The following is a 27794-nucleotide window of genomic DNA, read 5'->3' as shown; positions in this document are numbered from 1 at the left end:
GTGATGAGTCTTTTCCTACCCAAAAACTTACAGCTCAACTGGGCTCTAGAGAAGCAAAATAATGGCTGGCACAGCCCTGGAAGTGTCCAAGGCCAGGTTGGACAGGGCTTGGAGTAACCTGGGATGGTGGCAGATGTCCCTGCCCATGGCAGGGGGTGGGACTGGGTGGGCTTTAAAGGCCCTTCCAACCCAAACCGTGCTGGGGTTCTGTGGTGTCTCAGGTGTATCCCTGTTCTTACTTCGCCTCACCACTGACTCAGTGGGCCCTCAGCTCTCTGGAATCTATTCTTCAGTATCTTTATTTGGTATTTTTTTCTGGTTTATCTTGTCTTTCCTTCCCCACACAACCCATGCCTCTCCCCTTTATTTTATCCTGATAGTCCTGCTGAGTTTGGAATTGAGACTTCTGTAAGAAACATTCTGTTCCCAGGGCAGTGGGGGGGTCTGTCCCATCCTTGGGAGGATTTGGAAGCCCTGTGGATGTGGCACCTGGGGACATGGGCAGCTGCAGCCTTGGCAGTGCCATGGAGAAGGATTGGATCTGATGATCTCAGAGGGCTTTTGCAACCTTAATATTACTAAATAGGGATCTGAAGCACAAGATTTATTGTGACCTCTCCAAAGATTTTCTGGAGTCCAGTTTGGGGGAAGAGGGAAATGTGCTGCCATGGGGTCAGTGGAGCACAAATTCCTTATGCATGGGCAGCCCCTGGCATACCCAGGGAGAGGCAGGGGCCCCTGTGCCAGACCTCCACAAAAGCCTATATTTGTTGTTTCTTTAGTACTTGCACCTTCTGATCATAATTTCAACTTCCTCCTCCAACCTATTGGAAACCTGGATGCAAATCCTGGGTTAAAAAACTGAAAGTGATGATTTATTCCCAGAGGGGAAGTGCTTGTTGAGGCTGCACACACCATGTGGATACCTTTCAAAAAATTGCTTTAATCTGTCACCCCAAAAGGCAGCTTTGGCAGAAGCAGGAGGATGAATCCACAAGCAGCTGGACCTGAAAGGGCTTTTCAGGATTATTTTTTTGTTGTTGTTGTTGTTAATTTCTTCTATTATTTTTTTAGTTATGTTCATAGTAGAAGACAGTAGACCAGATAGGCTAAGGAAATGGGAGGGTTAAACACAGACATGGTGCTTTTATCAGTCTGTGGATCCAGAATCAATCAACAAAGACTTCTCTCCTTTGGGAGCCTTAGAGAAGGACCAGGGCTCTCACAGTTTGCTGTTCTCAAGGGTGGACTTCTGTAATTCCTGTTGCCTGTGCTCAGGATGGTGTTGGCCTTTCCAAAACTCAGATCTGAACCCAAACCAAATCTTCATCTGCAGGACACAGCTGTGGGATTTACAGCTTTGGCTGGGGACTTTGTAGTACATGATCCCAAAAGCTTTTGGAAAACAAGGAGTGGAGCTGCTTTGTGCAAAATGGAGGTAAAAGCTGCTGCTTCTTGTCCCAAGGGTGAGGAGGGATGAGTGGGTGTCCTCCCTCTGGGGTGCTGCCAGTGATGAACTGAAAATGGGCTGTGGAGAGCATCCCTGTGCCCAGGCAGAACACCAGCCAGGTGTCCAAATCCTCAGAGGATTTGCTGTTAGGTACTGGACTGAGTCTTATCTGACCCCAAAAAACAGGGGGGCAGGGTTGGGGCTGGGTTTGCTCTGGGACCCAGAGCAGGTCAGTGTGGGAGGTGTGGGCTGGCCATGTGCCAGCTCCAGGTGTGGCACAGAGCCAAAAGGCCACTGGGGACAGCAAAAGGGACATGGCTGACATCCAGGCACAAGAAATCAGAGCCTGGCTCAGCCAGGGCACCCCATCCCCATTGCTGTGGTGCCCAAAGGAGGGACCATGGAGGCTCCAGCATCTCCCCACTTCTGATGGCTGAAATCCCCCCAGACCAGGCCCAGGGGCTGGTGGGAGTGAGTGTGGCCCTGCAGTTCAGCCCAGGCTGGGCACACGATGGCAGCTCTGTGCCTGAGTGCAGGCAGGACATCAGCCGCTAGGGCCACCCAGCTGGGTCTGGGCACCTCAAATCACAGCTCTGGATCACACCCGAGGCTTACACAGACATCTCTGGGATATGGCTTCTGCCTGGGATAGAAGGATGGAAATGAGGACAAAACAAAGACAGAGATTTCTCTGAAAAATGAAAAATGCTCTGAGGGCTGGAGCTCCTCTGCTCTGGAGACAGGCTGGGAGAGATGAGGCTGCTGAGCCAGCCCAGAGCAGCTGTGACTGCCACAGCCCTGGAAGTGTCCAAGACCAGGTTGGATATGGCTTGGGGCAACCTGGGATAGTGGAAGGTGGGAAAGCCTACTGGATGGGCTTTAAGATCTCTTCCACCCCAAACCATTCTGGGATTTTATCAGGTTGTTCTCTGATACTTTAACTGCTCATGTGCCAGGTCTCTCTTTAAAAACATGAATTCTTCTTTTGGTAATTTATACTGATTCTTCATTTCTTCTTACTCAGCTTCCTCTGGTATTTTTTATATTTCATGAGGCAGGGCCTCTTCCTCCTTTCCACAATTCCCCTGCTGGTAAATGGCTCCGTGGGCTGCCTCAGCAGTAACCGTCTGTGAGGGGGTAACTGTGCCCTTCCCTCTTCTCTATTTTTTCAAAAAGGGAAGTAATAAAGAAAATTAGACAACACATCAAAATTTCCAGCCCAACACACACACGTTGCTGTTGTGGTCTCGAGCCAAGGAGGAGGATGTCAAACTGTAAACAAACTAAATATTCACTTCCCAGGCTTTTTATAATTAAAGTGGATATGGTGTTTTCTTTTATGGAGTTTTCCAGGAAGTTTTATGAAGACCAAAATGAGACTTTCCAAGACTGTGATGTGACTGTTGCACAAATACATGAACATTTATAGTGGGAAAACATTAACATCCCCTCTAAGGTCAGTGTGTGCAGAGCCAGACACCCTGCAAAAGAACCCAGATGAAGCTGAGTCCTCAAGGCCTTTGCTTCTCATAAGGGGAAATCTTTCCCAAAACTGTTCCTGAGAATCCTGTTGAGGATGTTTTTCTTCCTGGGAGAGGAGGGCGGAGCAGCCCGAGGCAGCATGAAGGGTTGTGGGGCTGTCCTGTCCCTCAGCAGCATCCAACAGCTTTGTTTCCTCTCCGGGAAGGAATTGCCCTACGGCAAAGCTTCACTGTAAGCCGCTACTATTTACATCCAGGTCTGTGATTCCCCAGGCTGAAGAGGGCTGGGAATCCAGCCAAAACCACCAGACTCAGTTGAACAGAAGGGAAACATCTTGAGATGTTCACCAGGTCTGACTGCAGCTGATTCTGCAGCTTCCTGCATAAAAACCCATCCCTGCACTCCTAGAGATGTGGCACTGAGCCATGGCCAGCTCAAACCAGCACCAACAGGCTGCTCTGGAGAAAAGGGCTCCAGGCAGACTTTAGAAACTCCTTCCAGTGCCTAGGGGGGCTCCAAGAAAACTGGAGAGGGACTTTGGACAAGGGCTGGAGGAACAGGACAATGGCTTCCCACTGCCACAGGGCAGGGTCAGGTGGGATATTGGGATAAATTGTTCCCTGTGAGAGTGGGGAGACCTTGGCACAGGGTGTCCAGAGAAGCTGTGGCTGCCCCTGGATCCCTAGCAGTGCCCAAGGCCAGGTTGGATGGGGCTTGGAGCAACCTGGGATAGTGGGAGGTGTCCCTGCCCGTGCCCTCCAGGTGGTGGCACTGGATCATCTTTCAGGTCCCTTTCAACCCCACACCATTCTGGGATTTTATGACAAGAGCTGGAAGCCCAGGCTGACCACTGAAACCTCAGGCTTCTGTACTCTGGCTTCATAGCACAGTGTTGAGAAGTTGTTACTCCAGTGTACAAAATCCATTAAAATTCCTTAAAGAAACAAAAAGGAAGTTTTTATAGTGTGAAGATCTTTGACAACACTCACCCAGCTCCACGGTCCCTCCTCACTGTCCCCAGCGCGGTTCTTCATCCTTCCCCACCTGCAGGGGGCCTGAGGCAGCCCAGCAGTGCTGCTCCTGCATCCAGGCAGCTGGGAAGTCACAGGGATGGGAGCAAACCCCTTCTCCAAACATCCACTCTCGGAGAGGAGGATCCGGTTCCAGGCCGAGGGCATTTTCACCTGCCTGGAGCCATGAGACTGCTGGGAACAGCAGCAGAGAAAGCAGAGCTGGAGGGATGCCTGGAGCAACTGCTGCTCACCCTGATGCAATGCAGGGTAAGTGCAGCTTAAACCCTTCATGATGGATGTTTGTTTAATTTGTGCTCTTCCCTCCTAAAGCTGCCGCTGACAGAACCGGCACAGGGCTCTGTCCTGGCCCAGGGCTGTGTTTACACTCAGCCAGTCCCCAAAGTCTGACTAAAGCTCTCACTGCAGCCTCACTCCGTGACTCCTCATCCTCTCCAGGCAGACACAGAGCACTTTATTCCCTTCTTTTCCATGGCAGCCTTTTATTTATTGGAGGAGGGTTATCCCAGCAGGGCAGGAAGTGCAGCTGCAAAGGGGAGGCTGGAGGTCAGCTCATCCCCAGCTGTCCCAGGCTCTGCTCCTCTGCTACAAACAACCCAATTCTTTCACTCTTCCCTCAGAGATCACATTTTCTAGATTTCCTTTAATCCTCACTGCTAGCAAAACAAGGGAGGTTTTTCAGGATGTGTTGTAAGAAGGGAGGAGCAATTTCCCACCCCAGTCCTTGGAGGTGGGATCTACTGTAGGAAATATGAGGAATTCCAAACTCACATGGCATTGTGTGAAGGTTGCAAAAGCACAGGATGGAAAGCAAAGGCAGCAAAGCAGTTCTGGAAGGACCAACCACCTTTGTCCAAGCTTCAGAAACCAAGAATATTGCATCATATAAATATCCAGCTCCATCAGAATTCTTCATCCCTACCGATGTGACCTAAAGGATCCTGAACTTGTTGTTTATCATAAAATAGGTGATTTGTTGGGTCTTCCTTGTCCATCAGCTCTCTTGCTTCTGCAGATGCCTCAAGCAATAACACAGAACACATTCACCTGCAGCAGCCCCCACATTCCCTGCCCTCCCCTGGGCCAAGGGAGGAGATGCCAGACCACACCATGGCCCCTGGATATGATACTGCTTATCCTGACCATTAAAAAAAAAAAAAAAAAAAAAAAAAAAAGCTCCTAATTTACCTTTCAGAAAAAAAGTAAAAAAGTCTTTGAAGGATAATTACAGTCTCCGTGTTTTGATTTTTTCCCCTCTGGAAGCCTATTCTATTCTATTCTATTCTATTCTATTCTATTCTATTCTATTCTTTCCATTCCATTTTGATTTTACTCTTCTCTATTTCTCTTCTATTTAATTCTGTTCTATCCCATCCCAGGTTAGGCCAGCTGCAATGATGTGCCATTCCAAGTGGGAATGCTAATTTAAGGGGCAGGTTTCTGGCTATCTAAGATGCAGTGAAATGCTTAGGAAGATGCCTCACAGACACTTGGACTCCCAATGCCAAAAGAATGTAAAAAATCTACATAGGCATTTTCTTTATCTCAAAATCTTCAAAATCCCTGGATCTAACACAAACTGGCACCCTGAGCTCAGATGTGTTGTACCAGCAAAACTCAGTGTGACAACCATTTATTCATCATCCAACACTGTGTTGTTATCCAAGCAGGACTCCTGAGGGCATGAACTTTCCCAACCAGTCATTAAAAAATGTTAAAAAGCTTCTTCCCAACCACCTCAGTGCAGCAGCCAGGGCCTGAGGCTCTCCTGGCTGTGTGACAACAGTTCCAGACAGGAGCTGAACATGGCCAAGTGCACCAGAGACTGTGAGCAACAACCTTCAGTTCCTCTGTGCTCCAGTTCCTGGGAAAACCATCAGTGGCTGTGCAGAAGAGCCAAAAAAAACCAAACCCAAAATCAAGGCTGGTGAGGCCCTGGCATGGGGTGCCCAGAGCAGCTGTGGCTGCCCCACCCCTGGAAGTGCTCAAGGCAGGTTGGACAGGCCTTTGACTGATCTAGTCTAGTGGAAAGTGTCCTTGCCCATGGCAGGGGGTGGAATTGGTGATCCTTAAGGTCTCTTCCAGCTCAGACCATTTTGGGATTATATGGGCATAGCTCAGCAGAGATTCTAAAGAAACAGAACAGCCAAGGAGAGGACCTGGATGTCCACTTGAGTGGTTTCCAACCAACTTGGCAGGGAAGAGTTTTGTCCTGGACCCTGGAGTCCAGGACTTGTCTGACTTTACTTCTGGCTACCAGAATTCATGAACAGCAAATATTTGACGGGCCCAGGCAGAGAAGAGATTTGTGGATTTAAAATGAAGTGATCGAGGGCAGTTGTTTGACAGGGAGCTGGGCTTAGCCTCCCCAGGTCTCTGTGTTCATGAGGCAGCCAGAGCTTGCTGGAGTAAGGTAAAGCAAGGACAGTGTGGCACAGAAAAGAGACAAGGGCAGGGAGTCTGAGCTAGAAGAACCCAAGGGCCAGAGGAAAAGGAGAGACCTTGAACTGTACAAAGTTCCTGCCAGCTCATTTCCTCGGGCCCCTCTGGATGGCAGCACAACTCTCTGCTCCATCCGCGGCTCAGCCGGGTTTGTGTCAGTGGTAAAGGCTGTGTCCCATCTCCAGATTATTAAAGAGGAGATATTTCCAGCAGGAAGCACGGGGGAAGAGCAGCAGGCAAATGTTTAAGGTAGAAGGAGTCAAGAAGCAGGTACAGACTTGCTGGGCCTCAGACAAAGCCAGACCCAAGTGTTTGGTGGGTGACTCCTACCATGGCTCAGCCAGCAGCTCCTGCAGCCTCCCTGCGACTCCCAGACGTGTTTGGGGTTACAGGGCTGGGATCTGCCGAGCTGTGATGGCAGCACCAACAGAATGGGCAGCTGACACTGCAGTGTCCTCCCACCAGTGACTTCTTCCTAGTGTCCCCATCCCTGCTCACTGCCCTTGTCCTAGAGGCTTGCTCTGATCAGCTCAAGGCCACCCAAAGAGCTCAGACGTTATTAACTCCCAAAACAAACACACAGGAAGTTTCTCCTCAGGTTATTTCCTCCTCCTGTCCCCCTCCTCCTGGTGCCACCAGGCACCAATGACCAGAAAAGGCTCAGACCTCCCCCACCACTGCTCCACAGCACTCTGTTCTCCCCTCCCTACACTATTCCATGCTCAGGGAGGCCCGGAGAGAATCCTGCATGGCTGGTGTCCTTCATCCTCACTAAAATAGTCAGGAGAGGCTTGTGGAGCCTCTTCCTTGGCACCAGTTCGCTCTGACACCCACGATCTCTGCAGGGATAGAAATCATGGACAGTGGGACCTTCTGGGGATGAGCTGCTGGATGTGTTCTGGTCTGACCCAGCTCCTCAGCTTGGCCACCCCACCCTGACAGCAGCACCAGGGCAGGGCTGGGCTCATGCTGTGCCACCTGGCTAAGGATGGCACAAGGTGGAGCTGCTCCATCAGGGAATGGGCTGGGGTCCTACCCTGGGATCTCCCCAGAGAAGGGGCTGCAGCCCAGGGCAGGATGGGGCAGTGGGGATGGGGACGCCTGGGCCTGTGTTTGGATCCATGCTAGCAGGCAGCCAGAGGCTGTATATGAGACCAGTGCCACTGCTGTCACTTTGGGAGCTGGATGTGAATGAAAAGAAAGTGTTGGAGAGGGTCACAGGAGAGGAGAGGAGAGGAGAGGAGAGGAGAGGAGAGGAGAGGAGAGGAGAGGAGAGGAGAGGAGAGGAGAGGAGAGGAGAGGAGAGGAGAGGAGAGGAGAGGAGAGGAGAGGAGAGGAGAGGAGAGGAGAGGAGAGGAGAGGAGAGGAGAGGAGAGGAGAGGAGAGGAGAGGAGAGGAGAGGAGAGGAGAGGAGAGGAGAGGAGAGGAGAGGAGAGGAGAGGAGAGGAGAGGAGAGGAGAGGAGAGGAGAGGAGAGGAGAGGAGAGGAGAGGAGAGGAGAGTTTGAAGGGACCTACAGTGACCATCTACGGCAACTGCCTGACCACTTCAGGGATGACCAGAAGTTACAAGTGCTCTTGTTAAGGGCACCATCCAAATGCCTCTTCAACACTGACAGGTTTGGGGCATTGACCACATCCCCAGGAAGCCCATCGCAGTGCCTGACCATCCTCTTGGTAAAGATGCTGCCCAATGTCCAGTCTAACCCTCTCCCCATGCAGCTTTGAGCCATTCCCAGGCATCCTCTGCCTGGAACCCAAGGAGAAGAGCTCAGCACCTCTGTCTCCACATCCTCTCCTCAGGAAGCTGCACAGAGCCATGAGATCACCCCTCAGCCCCCTTCTCTCCATGTCTTCCAGCTCATCACCAGCTTGATTCTCCTCCTCTGGACACATTCCAGGGTTTTCCCATCCTTCTCAAATGTTGGGACCCAGAACTGCACACAGTTCCTATGTACAGGATCAGAGACTGTATAAATCTGATTTAGGAAAGGAATTTAGAAAATGTAGAAAATTTAAAAAATCTCTCTCTGATTGTAATAGCATGAATTATAACATTTGTATTGTCTCACCCTTCACATAAGACTGAAAATGGAATAAAAGTTTTTAAAACACCTCTCAGTTGCCCCATCTCTGGCTCAGAAAAAGGCTTAATCTAACAGGATGGGATGAGGGACCACAGCCAGCCTGGGAGCTCATGTCAGCAGCTTAGGAAACCTGGAGCAAAACTGGGATCCCACACCTGTGGTGCCACCCACGGCTCAGGAAAGACTGTAACCCTGGCAGTTCCCATGGGGGAGCAGAAGTTTGACACGGGAGGGTTCTTCCATCTGGCAGGGAAGAGGAAGAACACACGCCAAAGCTGTTGGCCAACGGAGATGTGTGGAACTGGGAAACAGCACATTCTTTACAGGGGAGGTAATTAGTAGTTGGAGCCACTCATTAAAGCATTGGCAGGCTCAGTACTGACAGTCAGAACTGGGACTCCAGGACTTTTCTAAAGGGATTTTTCTTCAAACATGAGTCATTTCAGTGCTGTTCTGCAATGTTTTCTTCACAATCAGACCTGCTTTGGAACACTGGGTTGAAGTGTGGCCTTAGGAACTGGGGAGCTGGAGCTGACCACGATGGTCCTGCAGGTGTCACACCTAGGAGGGCAGAGTCCTCCATTGATGGTTTCTGGGCAAACAGGTCACACAGGTCTTTACTCCATCTCTAAGTGAGGGAATCCTCTGGAGTTCTCGCTTAGTCCCTCTGTGGTTGCAACCAAGTCCTCACCCCATAACAGGCTGGGAGAGCTGGGGGTGTCCAGCCTGGAAAAGCATCCAGGAAATACTTAGAGCCCCTTCCACTACCTAAAGGGGCTCCAGGAGAGCTGGAGAGGGACTCTGGACAACGGATGAACAGGACACAGGGACCTGTGCCAGAGGGCAGGGGTAGGTGGGATATTGGGAAGGAATTGTTCCCTGTGAGGGTGGGGAGGCCCTGGCACAGGGTGCCCAGAGCAGCTGGGGCTGCCCCTGGATCCCTGGAAGTGCCCAAGGCCAGGCTCGACACTGGGGCTTGGAGCGACCTGGGACAGTGGAAGGTGTCCCTGCCCATGGCAGGGGTGGCACTGGATGTGCTTTAAGCCCCCTTCCCACTCAGACTGCTCTGGGATCCCATGACAGGTTAGGTTTTATCTCACCTCACTCTCCTGATCCCACACAGGTGAGCAATTCCCAGTGCCACAGCAGGAGCTCTTGGCCACTCAAAGCTGGATTGACCCTTGATCATACACCAGTTTCTGTTGTGATCTTTCACATTTCTTACACCTGGCACCAGCAGACTTTGTCTTTACACTGCTGGCCATTGTGTCCTTGGAATTCACAGGTATGGGAACAGCATTTCCGAATCAACCCCTTCACTCTTCCTTGGTAAGAAAGGTGGGAAAACCAAAATATTGGTGTTGTTTCAGGGCTGCAAGTTGAAGCTGTGTTGGCCCTGCCTGGGCTGTTTGCAGTTAACAGCTTCTGTGTGAGTGTGAACACCCAAGTGCCACTTGCGAGGTGACCTGCGCTCCCCCCACACGGAGCGGGTGCCAAGAGGCTGCACCTCGCCAAGTGTTTACAGTAATCCTTGGCAGGGACCCAGGGCTCCAACAAAGACATCTGCTAATCTGCAGAGAGGAGCTTTCAGGAAAGAGAAGCTTGAGGATTTCAGGGAAACTCTGCTCCCAGCCAGGCTCTGCGAGTCACAAACTTTGTCCCGGCTGGAGAAGCCCACCTGAGTCTCCCGAGACTGGGATTTGTCTCAGACAGCAGTTCCCAGTAGGTTCCCTCTCTTGGATTAATTATTCTGCAGTGCTCGTGGCCTCTGTCCTCGTTCCTGGAGCCTCCTGGCTGTGCTGGGATCAAAGGGGATCCTTGTGAGACATCCACGTGGGATCTGAGTGGGGCCAGGAGTTCAATGACTGAGCAGAGCTGCCCTCACCTCCACAAATCACGAGGCTGAGGGAAAATGGGACAAAGAATGAGGTGCTGGCGAGAACCTGGCAGCAGAACAAAGCCTGATCCTGCTGCCATGGAGCTCAGCCACACTGTCTGTCCCCATCAGAGCCAGGTGCCAGGTGCTGTATGCAGTTTGGGGCTCACCAAGGGGAGATTTCCTCACATTCCCTCACCTCAATGTGTCAAACCAGGCAGGTGTAGCCCTTCTGCCCCAATTCAAACTCCCTCTTTGGAAATATCCATCCATATTTTTACAACTTTGAGAGAAATAAGTAAATTTCCCAGGAAATGAGCTCAATATCCAGCCAGACCTGAAGTTTTAAGGTGCTCAAAATTCAGACAGATTTGAAGCTTTAAGGGATTTTCTTCTCTGAAGGGTGCAGTCTGCTTCCTGCATGGTGCCTTGGCAGTCCCGTCTCCTGGGCAGAGTCCTGTTTGGACCCCATGTCGTTGGAGAGAGGATAAAACCTTTCCTGCTGAATCCCAGCTGGCTCCTGCACAGCTCCTCTCCCTCTGGAGGAGGGAGGCTCTCAGTGTCAGGCTGGGAAATCACATGCTCGATGGCTTCAACATGAGGTAATTGTTTTTGGAAGAGACCTGGGCGCTGGTTGGGTTTGCTGGTTTGTCAGGCACACACGGATGTGGGGCAGGGGTGTGAGTGACCAGGACCAGCCCAGCCTCCCCCAGGCACTGCTGGGTGCAAATATCCAAATTCTCATTTGCAACATCAATAATTCCTGCAGAAATGGCTGAGAGGGGCTGGTAGGTGCAGTGCCACTGGGGGATCCCCCCATGGGGGTCAGAGGGACCTTTGAGGTCCCCCTGTGCATTTGTCCCCAAACCAGGAGCTACCATGGGGGCAGCAGCAGTCCAGGGGCAGCAGCCACAGGGAGTGGCTTCAGCTCCAGAAGGTTCTGCTGGGGAGTCCTTGCTCTGATGCCAGTTGGTGCCAAGGTGCTTTGCCAGATGATCTTTGATCTACCCCATTAATGGGTCTGATTCAAGCTGCCTCATTAATGAGCATTTTAACGTCAAAGAACATGAACTGGGGCACAGCCCCCATCCATCTCTGCCCACAGCTCCCAGGGTGTTGGACGGATTTGTCCTCACCTGCTTGAGATGTGACACAGGGAAGCAGGTCCAGGACAGCCACCTGCCATCCTTCACCTCTGTCTGGCCCAGAGCCAGAGCCATTGCAGTGTCCAGAAATTCAATATCCAGCCACCAAATGAACCTGCAGTAGCTGAATTAGCACTGCCAGCTCCAGCTGACCTGTGGTCAAGAGCTGGGGTGGACACAGTCTCAGAAGCTTGGCAGATTTTCCAGCACCATCCTGCCCAAATCTTCCTTAAGGATCACAGAATGATATAAATATTTCTGTTGGAAAAGCCCTCTAAGATTGAGTCCAACTGTTCCCCCAGCCCACCACCAACCCATGCCCCCATATGCCACATTCACCCACCTTTTAAATCACTCCAAACATGGTGACTCTGCCCCTGCCCTGGGCAGGCTGTACCAGGGCTGGACAACTTTTCCATGATTAAATTTTCCCCAACATCCAACCTGACCCTTCCCTGGCACAACTTTAGGCTGTTTCTTTTTGCCCTGTCCCTTTTTCCCTGGGAGCAGAGCCTGACCCTCCTCCATGGCTGTCCCCTCCTGTCAGGAGTTGTGCAGAGCCAGAAGGGCCCCCTGAGCTTCCTTTTCTCCAGGCTGAGCCCACCCAGCTCCTTCAGCTGCTTCTGGTGCTTCCTTCCCCAGCTCCATTCCTTTCTCTGGAATGCTTTCCCTGGAAGGTGAACCCTCTAGAGTTCTTTAAGGAAAACTCAAGGTATCCCTTGGACAAGTCCTTGTACCACATGCAGGTTGGAATGGTCACAGCACAGGTGATTCAAGGATCAGGCTCCCAGACCAGCTCATGAATTGAACAGCCCCCAGTGAGTGATGCTGCAGGAACAGTGGGGAGAAGATCCACCCCAATGGCTGCAGCTGTTTGCAGGTATTTGCTGCAGCCGTCACTTTTAACTGGACAAATACTGAACTGGTAATGGAGATGCTGTTCCCAGTGCCCAGGAGCTGAGGGCACAGTCCTAAAAACTATATCACTGGCAAAAGTGATCTCTGAATTTTTGAAAATCCCCTGTGCAGCTTCGATGAGACAGGCAGTGAAATTTTGCATCCTGCCTGAAGGAACATGGGGCAATGCATGTGGTTCCAGGTGACACAGCCCTACCCAGGCTCCTTACCCAGCTGTCTATGAATGCCTATGGAAGGGGGGGAGGGGAGAATAAGTGTCCCATGAGCAGGAGAGGATGAAAGATTCTCCTCAGACCTGTTTGTCTTAAGACATTGATTTCTTATTTTTTTAGAAGTGATTTTTTAAAGTGTGTGTTTACATTCATTAACCTCACAAGGTAGGAACTGCTTTTATCTAATATGAGAGTGTTTGCCCTTATCTATGACAATTCTTTGATCTGTTAAGACATGTCTGAGCCCAGTGTACAGAGATGAGAATCAAGTCCCCGTCTAAACTTGGCAAAGCAGCAGCTTTTCCCCGTGATGTTGCAAGAGCATCTTGGGATCCCGTTGATGAATGAGCTCTTTTTGTGTCTGGCGTTACATGAGCCAAACCGGAGAGTTCGTCTCTGAGTCAAACCAGTGACAGTGTAACACGACACGGACGGGGAGGGGACACAACCGGCAGCTTATCCTCTGCAATTCCATGTTGTGGCAGGAACCTTTTCTTTTAATGCAGAAATTACTGTGGGAGATGGTCAAGCTGAGACAGACACTTAATTTTGATGGAGTTAAAGTGGATTCAATGAGCTTTTCCTGCTTTTTGTGTCAGCCTGGATTTGCCTCCTTCCCCCTCCTGGCTGTTGGAACTGGTGTTTCTGTTGTTAAAACAAATGTCCTCTAACATCAGAATCTCCACTGGAGAACACAATCAAGTCACTGCTTAACCTTTTCTTAGCTATGTTCAGTCTAGAATCACAGGATGGTTTGGCTGGAAGGGACCTTAAAGTTCATCTTGTTCCCACTCCCCATCATGGGCAGTGACACCTTCCACTCCTGCCTTGAGCAATTCCAGGGGTCCAGGGGCAGCCACAGTTGCTCTGGGCACCCTGTGCCAGGGCCTCCCCACTAATTTCATCCCAATATCCCATCTACTCTGACAGTGGGAAGCCATTCTCCCTTGTCCTTTCAATCCAGGCCCTTGACCCAAGTCCCTCTCCAGCTCTCCTGGAGGCTCTTTAAGCACTGGAAGGGGCTTTAAGGTCTCGCTGGAGCCTCCTCATCTCCAGGCTGAACACCCCCAGCTCTGCCAGCCTGACTCCACACATGAAGACTTCAGATTTGTAACAGTCTGAGCTGACTCTTTCCTCCATTTATTAAGTTACCAACAATTCAGGCAACCTCCTGATGACAGATGGAAATATTTTTCTCACCAAGAACTCCCGGGGGAGGGGAGGAGTGTCTAACCAGAAGGATATGGGTTTAGGACAGCAGAAGCCCTGTGGGAATGGGCTGGTTTAGCCTTGAAGCCAATGCTGTGTCCTCTGCAGAGTGTGAATTTGCTTGTCTGGAGACCCAGCAGATTCACCACGGGGGTCCTTGCTGTGTTTTTCCAGCCCATTACTGTTTTGTTGCTCTTGCTACTGAGTTCCTCAAGTGAGCAACACAGCCTGTGAACACAAACACCTCAGCTTTGGAAAGCTGGGAACAGGGAAAGGTGAGACTTCACCTGAGTCTGCTGTGAGAAATCAATAGCTGTACTCTGGGAAAAGCTCAGCTGGGCTGGACTGGAATTTTGGGCTGGAATGGTGCAGCTTTAACGCTTTAGGGGCATGGAACTGGATGACGTTTATGGTGCTTTCCAAGCCAGACCATTCTGCAATTCTGTGATTCTCCACAGGCACACACAGCCCTGAGCTTTCCCTGGAAGCAGGACAGGTCATGGAATCACATCTCTGCTACACACACTGCGCCCACCACCAGCTCTCATCTGTGCTACCACTGTCAATGGCAGAATGTCACATGTGAGCTCCAGAGAGCAAGTGGAGGAATCAAAAGGCTCCAAAGGCTGAGACATCACAGCCACCTGGCAGGTACTGACTGTGCTGAAATGTGCCTGGGCTGTGCCATGGAATCACGAGATTTGGGTTGGAAGGGACCTTTGCAGGGCATGACACAGGCTTTGCATGGACAGGTTTTGGTAGTGAGGGGCTACAAGGCTGGGTTCTGTGAGAAGCTGGAAGCTTCCCCCATGTCCAGCAGAGCCAATGCCAGAGGTCTGCTTGTGGCCAAGGCTGAGCCCAGTAATGATGGTGGCAGCACCTCTGGGAAAACAGAGATAAGAAGCAGGGAAAAATATTCACCTGCAGAACAGCAGTCAGAGAGGAGTGGGAACAGTGAGAGGAAAAGCTCGGCAGATCCCCAGGTCAGAGGAGAAGGAGGAGCAGAAGCTGCTCCAGGCTCCAGGTCTGAGATTCCTCTTGCAGCCCATGGTGAGGCAGCTGTGCCCCTCCAGCCCATTGAGGGCATGGGGGTGCAGAGATACACCCGCAGCTCCTGGAGGAGCCCAGGCTGGAGCAGGGGGATGCCCAGGAGATGCCCTGTGTGAAGCCCATGCAGTAGCAGGGTCCTGGCAGGGACCTGTGGCCCTGTGGAGAGCAGAGCCCACACTGGAGGAGCTTTCCTGGCAGGACATGTGACCTTTGGGGGGACCCACACTGGAGCAGCTGGTTCCTGAAGAACTGACCCTGTGGAAAGAGAACTTCACTGGAGCAGTTTGTGAAGAACTGCAGCCTCTGGGAAAGACTCATGCTGAAGAAATTCCTGTAGGATTGTCTCCTGTGGGAGGGACTCACACTGGAGCAGGGAAAGAGTTTGAGGAATCTTGGCCTTGAGGAGGAGGAAGGAGCAGCAGAAAAGAAGTGTGATGACCTGACTGTAACCCTATTCCTCATCCCCCTGCATTGCTGGAGGGGAGGAGATGGAGGATTGAGGAGTGAAGTTGAGCCCAAAAAGAAGGGAGTGGTAGGGGGAAGGTGCTTTATGATTTGGTTTTATTTCTGATCTGATTTGTAATAAATTATCTCATTTCCCCGTGTGGAGTCTGTTTTGCCCATGATGGTCCTTGCTGAGTGACACCTCCCTGTCCTTATCTCCGGCCATGAGCCTTTAGCTCTATTTTCTGTCTCCTGTCCAGCAGAGGGGAGTGACAGAGTGGCTTTAGGGGCACCCAGTGTCCAGCCAGGGCCTACCCACCACAGGCAGGATCCAACCCCCTGACAGGAGCAGGGACAATTTCAACCACATGAGAATCATAGAATACAATCATGGAATGGTTTGGGTGGGAAAGGACCTTAAACACCGTCCAGTTTCACCCCTGCCATGGGCAGGGACACTTTCCACTATCCCAGAGTGCTCCAAGCCCTGTCCAACCTGGCTTTGGACACTTCCAGGGATGGAGCAGCCACAGCTTGACTTAAGTTGCAGCATGTGGCTGAGGGTGTGTATCTTATTGCCATCTGTAAAATAGTGGGGTAGTTATCTTCTGTTAATTGGGCAACCAGTTAAAACCAGGTGGGGCAGTTTTCTTTATCTCTTCCACAACCAATCCTCCCTGCAGGAGATCTCTGCTGTTCATGGCCACTGAGTGTCCCTGCATGGCTGAGAAAATTTCATCATCCATGGGGAGATGCTGCGCCCAGGGAAGGAACCAAGCATTCCTACCTGGATCCAATCTGCCTTTGGAACCCCACAGCAGCCTTTGCCCCCTGCATTCCCAGAGAAGCAGCTTTCTTCCCCCTGCATCCCCAGAGGAGCAGCTTCTTTCCCACTGCATTCCCAGAGGAGCAGCTTTCTTCCCCCTGCATTCCCAGAGGAGCCCAGGCCCATCTCCCCCAGCCCTGGAGCTCCAGAGGAAAACTCCCGCCTTGTGCAGGATCCTGCTCCAGCAGAAGCACAGCTGGCACTGCAGGAGGGCTGAGCCACCCTGGGATGGGGCTGAGCCACCACCTTGACCCACAGTGTGTCAGTTGTATTCTGACTCTGTCAGTGGCTTGTTTTCTTTTTTTTTGTACTATTGCATTTTTATTTTTAATTTTCCTAATAAAGAACTATTATTCCTATTCCCATATGTTTGCCTGAGAGCCCCTTAATTCCAAAAGTATATTAATTTGGAGGGAGGGGGTTTACATTTTCCATTTGAAGGGAGGCTCCTGCCTTCCTTAACAGACACCTGTCTGTTCAAACCAAGACACAGCTTCTCTGGACAACCTGTGCCAGTGCTGCAGGAGCCCATCTGTGGGGCTGTGGGAGCCCAGTCCCAGAGGAGCAATCACAGGGAGGTAGCTCCATGTTTGCCTCTGACATTTAGCTGAATGTCCTCTTTATCTCTCTATGGATCCCACCTCCAGGTGGAATCTCCATCCAACAGGATGCTTTAAAGGCTTTGTTATTTTGGCCAGATTATTACATAATTCCCTTTAAAGCATCACAAGCATTTTTTGTGTTGGATTATTATCAAATGTCTGTTGGAATTTTTAGCCCATTTCCATTTTTACATATTTTTTACAGTCTAGTTTAATGTCCTTAGAAATTCCAGACTCTGTTTTATCTTAATAAACTTCTGTAGCCAAGGCTGAGCCAGCTGCTATTGCTGGATAACTGCTGCTTTAGGGGTCTGTGTAAAACTGACTTTGTGCCATGCCCCTGCTCCATCCTGGGCTCTGGCTGACCAGGCTTCTGCTGAATTGTTCTTACCAGGATTTACTGTCACAGCACTGAAGGTGTCTCACAGACCCTGCATTTCTCAGCCCAGATAATGCTGCCTGTGAGCTCTCAGGCTCTGTGGTAAAGGGACGTTTTTGGTGTTAGAAAAGCAAAGATACTCCCAAGTGTTAGGCTGTGCAACCTAATATTAATTGTGGTTCTCCTGCCTTCAGCCCTGATGGATCTGTCTGTGCCTATCTCCCCAGTGACCCCACATCTTGCTGTCAAACCTGGTAAAGGAAATCGTTCTCCTTTTTAGGCTCCAGGAGGAAGAATGGCTTCTTGTAGGCTCCTGCAGATGGGATTACTCTGGACATGTTGCCCGTGTTCCATGACCATCTCTGGGCTTCTGGATGTATTTCTCTCCATCTCTCTTCACACATAACAGCAGGAATGAGGACCACACCAAGCTGGGCTCCTTCCACCAAGATCATCCTTCTCCTGGGAAGTTAAAATTAATCATAAAGAGGGAGTTAAAGCTCTGAGGTTTGTGAGGGATTTCTGTCTATGGGCAGGGAGATCACTGGGAAATAAAGGGAGGGAGGGATGGTGGATGTACGGTGAATGGATGATGGATGGACTTTAACAGCAGGAGATCAACAGAGTTGAAGGAGAGAGCATCAAGGGAGGTGTCACTGAACTAAGGAGCTGTGTGGGAGGCTTGGGACATCAGGAGAGAGACAGGATACCCAGAGTCAACACTGACTAAATCTCTGGAGCTGGAATGTCTCTAGCAGGATTGTAGATGGGAGGAAGAGAAAAGCCTTTGCTTTTCTGTTTTTCTGTTTCTCATTAGCCCTTCCCACCACAGATGAGAAACAGGAGAAAATTTGTGAGCATTTCCAACATTATCTCATCTTTCCAATCAGAGAAAATTAGTGACTGGCATTAGAACTGTAAACAGTGCCAGTGAGGTCCCAGGTGGTGGCAGAGGTGTTCAGGCAGCCTGGAGTGGGACAGGAACCTGGGAACGGGATGTAGCAGCCAGGTAAAGAAATCTGCTCGAGGATACTGAGCATGGCAGTTCCACGTCCCTTGGGCAGCTCCGGGAGCGGCTCGGAGGAGGTGGGGACATGGGAACATGGAGCTGTGCCGACCTCCTCGCAAGGCAGGCGATGAGCACCGGGCAGAACCGGTGGAGAAGTGCCTCACACAGGCAGCAGCTGCTGGGGTTCAGCTAAGAGCTGCTCGGCTGCTCGGGATTTCAGACTGCTCAGGTGGAGGCCAGAGGCTGGGATGAAAGGAGACATTCCAGAAGGGAAAACTGCTCAACAGCCACCGACAGCTGAGCCCCCGCAAGGCAGCCTGTGCCGGCGCTCTCGGGATTTCCTCTGCTCTTGTTCCACTCCGCTGGGTCCGTGCCCGGCGCGGGGAGCGAGTCCTGCTGCCCACCCTGTGTGAGGGCTCGGAGCATCCCAGCCGGGCAGGAGGTTGAGCAGGGATTCCAGGAAGCTGGGGCAGGTTTTCCCGACACGGTGAGAGGCTGTGCACAAGCAGGGGACCCCGCACACCTGGCAGACACGGAACTCGGGATGTTTCGCAACAAGATCCCACATTCTGGCACTGGACAGCGACTGCAGAGCTGAAATGCCTGGAGCTGTGTGGGATCCGTCCCACACTGTTTGTCCATCTCAGATTTGTTCCAAAGTCCACATCTGCAGTGCTGGGAGCAGAGGGGTTCCCAACGCCTTGTCCTGGAGCCAGCCCTGCTGCTTCACCACAGTGTGAGCAGGGGATGAGGGCTGAGCTCAGCCTGACCAGGAAGGGACCAGCAGTGGAGGGACAGTGGGCTCTGGTCACCGTGCCTAAAGCCCCAGCCCAGGGCAGCCCCCGCCCTGCCCACAGACGCAGCCGGGTCTGACACCCAGGTCACCCCACACTGCCCAAAGCCGCCTCCCTCAGCCCCTGTGCTGGGGCTTTGCTCCAGGTAATGCCAGCCCTGCACACCTATCCCTGGGATCCTGTAAACCACGGAATCCCAGAATTATTTAGGTGGGAAGGGACCTGAAACACCACCCAGTCCCATGCCCTGCCACGGCAGGGACAACTTCCACTATCCCAGGTGGCTCTAAGCCCCACCCAACCTGGCCTTGGACACTTCCAGGGATCCAGAGGCAGCTACAGCTTCTCTGGGCAACATTGGCCAGGGCCTCAGCACCCTCACAGGGACTAATTCCTTCCCAATATGCCATCTATCCCTGCTCTCTGGCTGTGGGAAGCATTCCCCCTTGTCCTGTCCCTCCATCCCTTGTTCTAAGTCCCTCTCTAACTCTCCTGGAGACCCTTTAGGCACTGGAAGGGGCCCTGAGCTCTCCCTGGATCCTTCTCCTCTTCAGGCTGAACCACAGCTCTCTCAGTCTGTCCTCATAGGAGAGGTGTTCCAGCCTGTGGCTTCATTGTCCAGCAACAATCAGCCCCAGTATGATGACAAAGTCTTGTCTAAGATGCAGGAGCACGGATGTGATGTTGTTCACCTCCCTGCCCTCCCTCTCGACTGAGGACGGAGAGAAATGGACATGAAAATGGTAATTTATTAATACATTGGGTCATTATTGGTCATAAGTATTTATATAAATGGTCATATTTGGACATATATATGAATGACTATTCATATATATAAATGACCATTTATTCATATATTATAGTTCCCTGGAAGGTTGGATAGGGCTTTCAGCAATGTGGGATAGTGGGAGGTGTTTCTGCCCATGGCAGAGGGGTAGAATGAGATGGTTTTTAAAGTCCCTTCCAACACAAACCATTCCATGGTTCTATGATTTACAGAGTACTGCAATTTGGGGAAGAGGAGACTCTGAAACCCAAGTAAACCACTCAATTTGTGTCCTCATCCTGTGGCCTTTAAAAATTGCTAACTGGATTGATTCTTGCAATCAAACCTGCCTGTTCCCAGCCTGCCCAGTGAGTGACGTGCTCTGCTGTGGAAGGAACAAAGCAGATGCAGGGAATAAACCCAGTGCTGTCCAACACGAGAGCCCTGCAAAACTGGGACACTGCAGCCAGGTAAGGATCAGTCTCTTCTCCCAGGTAACAAGAGATGGGACAAGAGGAATGGCCTCAGGTTGTACCAGGGGAGGTTTAGGTTGGATATTAGGGAAAAGCTATTCCCAGAAAGGGCTGTCTAGCCTTGGCACAGCCTGCCCAGGACATGTGGCTGTGGCACTTCATGCCATACTTCAGTGGTGACCATGGTAGCGGTGCAGGGTTGATGGTTGGACTTGATGATCCTAAAGGTCTTTTCCGACATGAATGAGTCTGTGATTTTGTGAAGTGCTGCCATAACCCTGCAGTGGGAGCTCAGCTCGCTCAGCTGAAACATAAAGCCAAATTCCTTTTTCCAGGTGTCTTGCTTGCAACAAGCTGTGGGTTATTTTGGAATGACACGCACACCTCAGCTTGGAATCCCAGCAAGCCAGGGTGGCTTTTGGACCCTGCCTGGCACTTCTCAGCTCAGCTGCGTACGACAATAGCAGCAAACTTTTTATCTGCTCATAGTGAAACCACAGTAGGATATGACCAAGGCAGCTATCTAGGGACAAAGTCCTCTTTGTAGACAGAACAAAACCTGCAGGGAATGCCAGCACTGGCCTCTCCTGCTGCTGAAATACTCCATGGAGTATGAAAACTCCATAAATACTGTGCACAGGCATCTCCATTGACTTCTCATCCCTGATCTCTACACATCAGCAAAGATTAAGTCCTTTGAGATGCTGGTCACAAAATCCAGCACACTTTTCCTTCCCAAAAGGACATAAATCAAAGTGCTAATGAGTAAAGGTTGTACCTGGGACATATTTTTGACAAACTGGTACAAAGAGTTGAATTAGAACCAGCTCCCTGGGAGGAAAGTATTGCCCTTTTTGGATTAAGAGTCACCAGTTAAAAAAAGAGTATTCAATCAAATAGAAATATCAGCTTCTCAGCTTCTCACAATTCATGAACCTGATGAATCTACAAACTATATATTAACAATTCTTTTTAAAAAAGCAGTATTTGAATTTTTCATTTACTGCTTAATTATCAGAATTGAGGCTTTAAAGGAAAACCACCACATGCCTATTGTAATATTGTAACAAAGATTTGGGGCTCATTCTCTAATACACTCCTAAGTATCTGAGGTGAGTGACATCTGTTTCTAGTGCAACCTGTGACTCCCAGAAAAGTGATTTTTAGGGAGCTGAGTTTGGAAAGCCATTAAGGAATCATCACAATCTGAGAAATCCTGCAATCTACAAGAAAAAGAATGCTCAAATTTCCTAAAACTGAGCACTCATGACCCAATGTCAGAGGCTACTTTTAATAATCTCAGCTTTATCTTCCCAGTGCTCATTTCCTCTTTGATAAAGGCAGAGCCAGTTCCTCTGCAGCAGAATCTGATCAAGACTCAGCTCCACATAAATCGGTCAGAGGAGGTCTGAAATCCCCAGCTGAGCTCACAGCAGAGAGGGAAAATCAATGTTTACTTGATCCTCCTGCCCATAAATGAGCAGCCACGAGGAGCTCTGGCCCCGCTCCCTGCGGCCGCTGCTGCTCCCGACAGGACACGCAGCAGGGGAGCCCTGCCTGCCGTGTGTTTCCTGGCGATAGCGCCGCACCGAGAGCCGAAAGCAGAACTTGCTCAGGAACACAAGCGGCTGGATCGTGTTTTGGCAAAGAGAAGAGGAAGCTGTGCAGCGGCGTATTCCCTGCAGGGCCAATCTCTGATTAATTGGAACTGCTTGGCATTTAGAAGAGCTGATGAAAAACTTTGGGAAGCCATTGAGGCATTTTCACTGGCACAAGCACTTTGGGAGGGAACACATCTATGTCATGGAACTGAGATCAGAATGAGAATCAAACCCATTCTATAAAGACCTGAATTTGTTTGTTTTCATATCCCCCACCCCAGGGAGATGAAAGCAGTCCATTTCCAATGCTAGGATTAATTTCTCTTATGGAGCCATGACTATCCCAAGACATTCTCTCATAGAAGCATGGAATATCCCAAGTTTGAAGGGACCCCCAAGAATCACCCAGTCCAACCTGTGGCCCTGCACAGACACTCCAGCAATTCCACCCTGTGCATCCCTGGGAGCGTTGCCCAAACACTCCTGCAGCTCTGGCAGCCTCGGGGCTGTGCCCGTTTTCTGAGGAGCCTGGGCTGTGCCCAGCATCCTCTGGGGGGAAGAGGTTTCTCCTGATCTCAACCTAAGCCTCCCAGACACAGTTTCACATTAACCCTCTCTGCAAAGTCTTTTAAGCAGCAAACACACACATGCCAACATCGCACACATTTAAAACCTTGGGCTGCATTGCCTGCAGAGGAGCAGCAGCAGCACTGGGCTGCTCTGATAATTGTGCTCTTGACTTGCCCTGACACACACCTTGCTTGAGGTGAGGTTATGCAAGGGGATGAGATAAGATGACCCACTCATTTTAAAATCTACCCATCTAGGTGACTTCAGCTCTTTCTCAACAGGAAAAATACAAACATTACAAACCTACGCCCATTGAGACATATATATACAGAGAGAGAGAGGATATTTATATATTTCTATAATATATTTATGAAACATCAGCACCCCAGCACTTCAGTCAGTGCACCTGACAAACACAGAGCCTAATGGTTGAATTTCTAGTATATGTCTTTAGTCTTTATTTTATCTATCTATCTATCTATCTATCTATCTATCTATCTATCTATCTATCTATCTATCTCATATATGACCTTTAAGGTCTCTTCCAAGCTAAACCATTCTCTGATTCTATTATAAGGAAGAAATTGCTCCCTGTGGGAAGGGCCTGGCACAAGATGCCCAGAGAAGCTGTGGCTGCCCCTGGATCCCTGGAAGTGTCCAAGGCAAGGCTGGACAAATCCTGGAGCACCCTGGGATAGTGGAAGGTGTCCCTGTCTATGGCAAGGGGTGGAAGTGGATGGGCTATCCATCTCATTTTGGATTTCCATCCCAGACTATTCCATTACTCCGTGATTTATATACACAACATGTAAAGAACAAGAGAGAAGCAGTTACCATTTGTTTTATATGGAAATGAAACCAAGGAACTAAGAAATTTGTCAAGGATCATAAATCAGTTGCAGAATCAGAAATTAAAGCAAACTAACTTTAGTACTTCTTTGGTTTGGACAGGAAAGTGCTCCAAGATCAATTGATAAGAGTGGAATAAAGCACTAATATTCCTAAAGCAACATCTTCACTCTGTGGTGTGCAAGCAGCTGGAAGAAGTGAGTTTTTCCAGTCTAACTGCAGTAAGTCTGTGTGCAATTCCCCTCCTGTTTCCTTCCCAACAGGCCACAGCAGCTCGCAGACTGCAGCACAAGTCTGTCCCACAAACTCCTTACCTTGTGTTCACTCAAGGGTTAAGGAGTTTGCAAGTTACAAAGCCTTGTGTCTTGTGTGGGAGTAAATGTCATATCCCACTGCACAGGGTATTTATAGCACAGCACTATTTGGGAAGTGAAACTTTTGAATGGTGAAGTTTTCAAGCAGTTGCTCAGGATGAATTTCGGAAGAATGGAACAGCCGAGAGCCCATTTGTCACTCTGGCTCAAGGTGGCTCCAAAAGTCACAGTGAGAGAAGCAGGGTCTGAGTGGAACCATCTCAGGTCTGAGAGTTCCAGTGTCCAATCATAGGGAGGGTTTGTGCAGCTGGCACATCAATCCCATGTCCCCACAGGAGGACAGAGCACTGCTCTGTCATCATTACCACAGTACGTGCTGGAGAAGCTCTTCTCATGGATCAGGTACCCAATGTTCCCTGTGAGGGTCACCCTTCACACAGGTTCTCCAGTGTAGCTGCCATGGCCAGACACCAAACTCCAACACAACCTGAAGGAGGGGAGGCCTTGACCCAAGAACAGAGACTCTGGGATTTCCAGCACATAAGGCGTGGTGGCCCCCATCCCTCCTGTGCTCCAAGCTCAGCAGCACCCATGAGTGCTGGACCTCAGCTCCCAGGAGATGGATTAGGACAAGACAGCATGGACTGGAGTGGCAGTGGGACAAAGTGGTCAGAATTCACCTTTGTTAAAATGGTGACCTGTCACTGGGATTGGTGGGATGATGCTGGAGATGAGCCAAGGTGGAATGAGCTGTCTCCATCTCTGGATCCAGACTGAAGCTGCCAAAGCCCTGCCTAGCTCAAGTCCTTGTATTGTAACTTGCTGCTCTTGGCTCACACACACCCAATGAACACCAAATGTGGAGTAACAGATCAGGAGCTCCCAGCTAAGAGCTTTTCCTGATCAGTGGTCCCAGAGTGGACCATAATGAATGAACACAGGAACAAAAGGTTTCTGTGAGGCCGTGGGTGCTCTCTGAACTGTAACTGCAATCACAGTAGGTCTAGACATTACTGGGGCACCTGAAATGAGAACACTGCGTATTTCGCAGCAATTATTAATGCGGCTATTTGTGCTAACTCTTCAAACCAAGTACAGATACGCCCCGTGCTATTTCCATAAACAGGAGCACAGCTGTATTTGCATTCTCTCCATGTGTGCTGGTGCTCAGAGCTACTTGTGGCTTTGATTGCCGCAACAGAAACCCGAGCCGGCCGTAGGAGCCCCCGGAACCAGGACGGAGGGGCAGAGCAGAGCCCGGAGGGGCAGAGCAGAGCCGAGAGGGGCAGAGCAGAGCCGGGAGGGGCAGAGCAGAGCCGAGAGGGGCAGAGCAGAGCCGGGAGGGGCAGAGCAGAGCCGGGAGGGGCAGAGCAGAGCCGGGAGAGGCAGAGCAGAGCCGGGAGGGGCAGAGCAGAGCCGAGAGGGGCAGAGCAGAGCCGGGAGGGGCAGAGCAGAGCCCGGAGGGGCAGAGCAGAGCCGAGAGGGGCAGAGCAGAGCCCGGAGAGGCAGAGCAGAGCCGAGAGGGGCAGAGCAGAGCCGAGAGGGGCAGAGCAGAGCCGAGAGGGGCAGAGCAGAGCCGGGAGGGGCAGAGCAGAGCCGAGAGGGGCAGAGCAGAGCCCGGAGAGGCAGAGCAGAGCCGAGAGGGACAGAGCAGAGCCGGGAGGGGCAGAGCAGAGCCGAGAGGGGCAGAGCAGAGCCGAGAGGGGCAGAGCAGAGCCGGGAGGGGCAGAGCAGAGCCGGGAGGGGCAGAGCCGGGCCCAGCGCCGCTGCAGCCCCGGTGAGTGGGACAGGCGGTGCTCTCGCCCTGCTCCAAGCACTGCTGGGCCTGCAGAAGTGTCGGGAGCTCCGGGTGGTCAGGACGTGCTCCTGCTGCTCCCAGCTGAAGGGCTCTGCTCATCTCTGAGCTGTACCTGTGCCGTGACCGCGGCTCGCTGACTGCAGCGTCATTGTTACACCAATCAAACTTCATTCGTGCCTTCAAGGCATTCTTTACAGCTCCAAGAATGACAAACTTCTCTGCCAGTAACACTGAGACCACTGATTCATTTCACACAATTTAACCACAAGAGAAAAGCTGTATTCTGGATTTCAGTGTTGAACCTGGGCTTGTGACAAGCTCCACATGTGCTTTTCTCAGTCTTGTCCCCCGACTTTCTTCCCTCATCCCCAACAACTACAGAACATAACTCCAATGGAAAGTGTGGCTTGTTCAAACCCACAACATGGGTATTAAGGTCTTTTATATTTAGTCAAAGCTTTATTTGCTCTTCTTTCCACTGTGATAAAAATATCAAGGTAATAAACTCCTAAATGCAACACCACAATCACCTCAAGTACTCTGGCAAAAATAACCTCAGGCTTTTAAAGACAAATTATGTCAAATGTTGTGAGCAGCTATTATCACAACTCCTGCCTCACTTCAAAGTTTTTTTCAGCTTGAATCAGGAAGAAATGCTCCCCTGGGAGGGAGTTGAGGCCCTGGCATAAGGGAGAAGCAGTGGCTGCCCCTGGATCTTTGGAAGTGTCCAAGGCCAGGTTGGATAAGGCTTGCAGCACCCTGGGAAAGTGGAATGTGTCCCTGCCCATAGCAGAGGAACTTTCAGGTCCCTTCCCACCCAAACCAGTCTCTGGCTCTGTAAGGATGCTCAGGGATGTTGGAAGTTGTGTGAATCCCAGGCTCTGTGACTCGTAACATGTTCTGCTCAAACATGAGAGCACACAGAACATGAACGCAAAACTCAACTCTCTCCACACACCCCACCCAGAGCTGCTCCAGGGAGGACTGAAAACCACCTTCATCCACCAGTGCTCTCCCTGGAGGGCTGAGCTGATGAGAGCAACCTCAGTACCCCTATTTTCCATGCACAATTTAACCAATTCCACAATTCCTGGAGCAGCCTGCAGAAAATCCTGTCGACTACAACACATGAGGTATGACTGTGACCTACTGTGATGGGTTCTTTTAATTCGGGGCTCATACCCAGAGTTAAATAGGCAACAGGCAACATATTGTGCTCTGCAACACAGCATAGAACCATATAATCATTCAGGTTGGAAACAACCTCTAAGATCATTGAGTGCCACCAACACTCAATCATCAACTGACACATAGAATCCTCTGATGAAACAACTGTTGGAAGTTAAAATTTCTGTCCAAACTGTGCAAGGAGTTTGAGCAAGAGGCCCCTGTGCAGAGCCAGTGTATGCTGAATGTGAGGGATGTGGGATCTTGATCCTGGCCATTCCAAGGCTGCTCCAAGCACCATCCCTGTGGTTCTCACACACAGACTCTGCCAGAGCTGCGAATCATTCTCTGCTCGCGTGTCACTACGAGGAGTCCAAACCCAGAAGGAATAAGCACTGGATTAAATTCTTCCCCGTGAGGGCAGGGAGTCCCTGGCACAGGGTGCCCAGAGCAGCTGTGGTGCCCCTGGAGGCCTGGAAGTGCCCAAGGCCAGGTTGGAGGGGGCTTGGAGCAGCCTGGGCCAGCGGGAGGTTTCCCTGCCATGGCAGTGGGGGCACCGGATGGGCTTTAAGGTCCCTTCCAATCAAATCCAATCCATGTTTCTATGGTCCTCTAAAGTTCATCAGAACCCTTTCTTGAAAGCTCTGAAACTACCTCTGAAATGATCCATTTCCCATGGCTCTCCCACCTGAGTCAAGAACCAAGACACCCACACCCACCCCTTCCTTTAGTGTCAAAGCAAAACATAACCGTACTTGGGCAAAGTATAACCCTAACAATAAAGTGTCATTTAGAGGGGAGATCAGAGTTATTATAAACTTAGACTACTTGAAAATCTCCTCACAGCACCTCCTTCTCCCCACGGCCGGGAGGAGCGGAGGCATAGGGGTACACACTCCTGCGGCCCTTCCCTTGCCATCTCACCAGGAAAGGGCGACGGAGTCTTAGACAAGGAAAAAAAAATCAGTAGAATGTCTCAGCTTCCGGAGGCAAGAGCAATGTAATCGGCGAGTCTTTGGAGGGTTGCTGACAGGGAAAACGCGCTCCTGCGGCACCGAGGTACCTGCGAGGGGCTCCGAGGTGGCCTCAACACGCCTGTCACCCCCTGCCCGGAGGAACCGAGAGACACGGCGGGGCCCGGGCCCGGCCACAGCCACGGCCAACATGGCGGCCGAGCGTGAGGGCACCGGCGGCGGCTCGCGGCCCCGCCCCCCGCGGCCGGACGCGCATGCGCGGCGCGGCGGCGCCCGGCGAGCCCGTGGGGCGGGGCCTACTTGGCAGAAAGCCCCGCCCACTTCTGGG

General features: G+C 51.0%; 1 protein-coding gene across 1 annotated transcript in view; it reads right to left on the bottom strand.

The window, feature by feature from the left end:
- MYO1D (myosin ID) overlaps positions 1-27701 on the bottom strand; it is a 192665-nt gene extending 164964 nt beyond the window's left edge. Inside the window, exons 1-2 of the mRNA XM_085562090.1 lie at positions 27417-27701; positions 17403-17613 (exon numbers count right to left, since the gene is read on the bottom strand). The gene's annotated coding sequence lies outside the window, so the exon portion shown is untranslated. The remainder of the gene's footprint in view (positions 1-17402; positions 17614-27416) is intronic.
- Between the last annotated feature and the right edge of the window lie 93 nt (positions 27702-27794).

Source organism: Lonchura striata, chromosome 27 (assembly GCF_050655825.1).
Source record: "Lonchura striata isolate lonStrDom1 chromosome 27, ASM5065582v1, whole genome shotgun sequence".
Classification (NCBI taxonomy): domain Eukaryota; kingdom Metazoa; phylum Chordata; class Aves; order Passeriformes; family Estrildidae; genus Lonchura; species Lonchura striata.
This window is presented reverse-complemented; position numbering and strand designations above follow the sequence as displayed.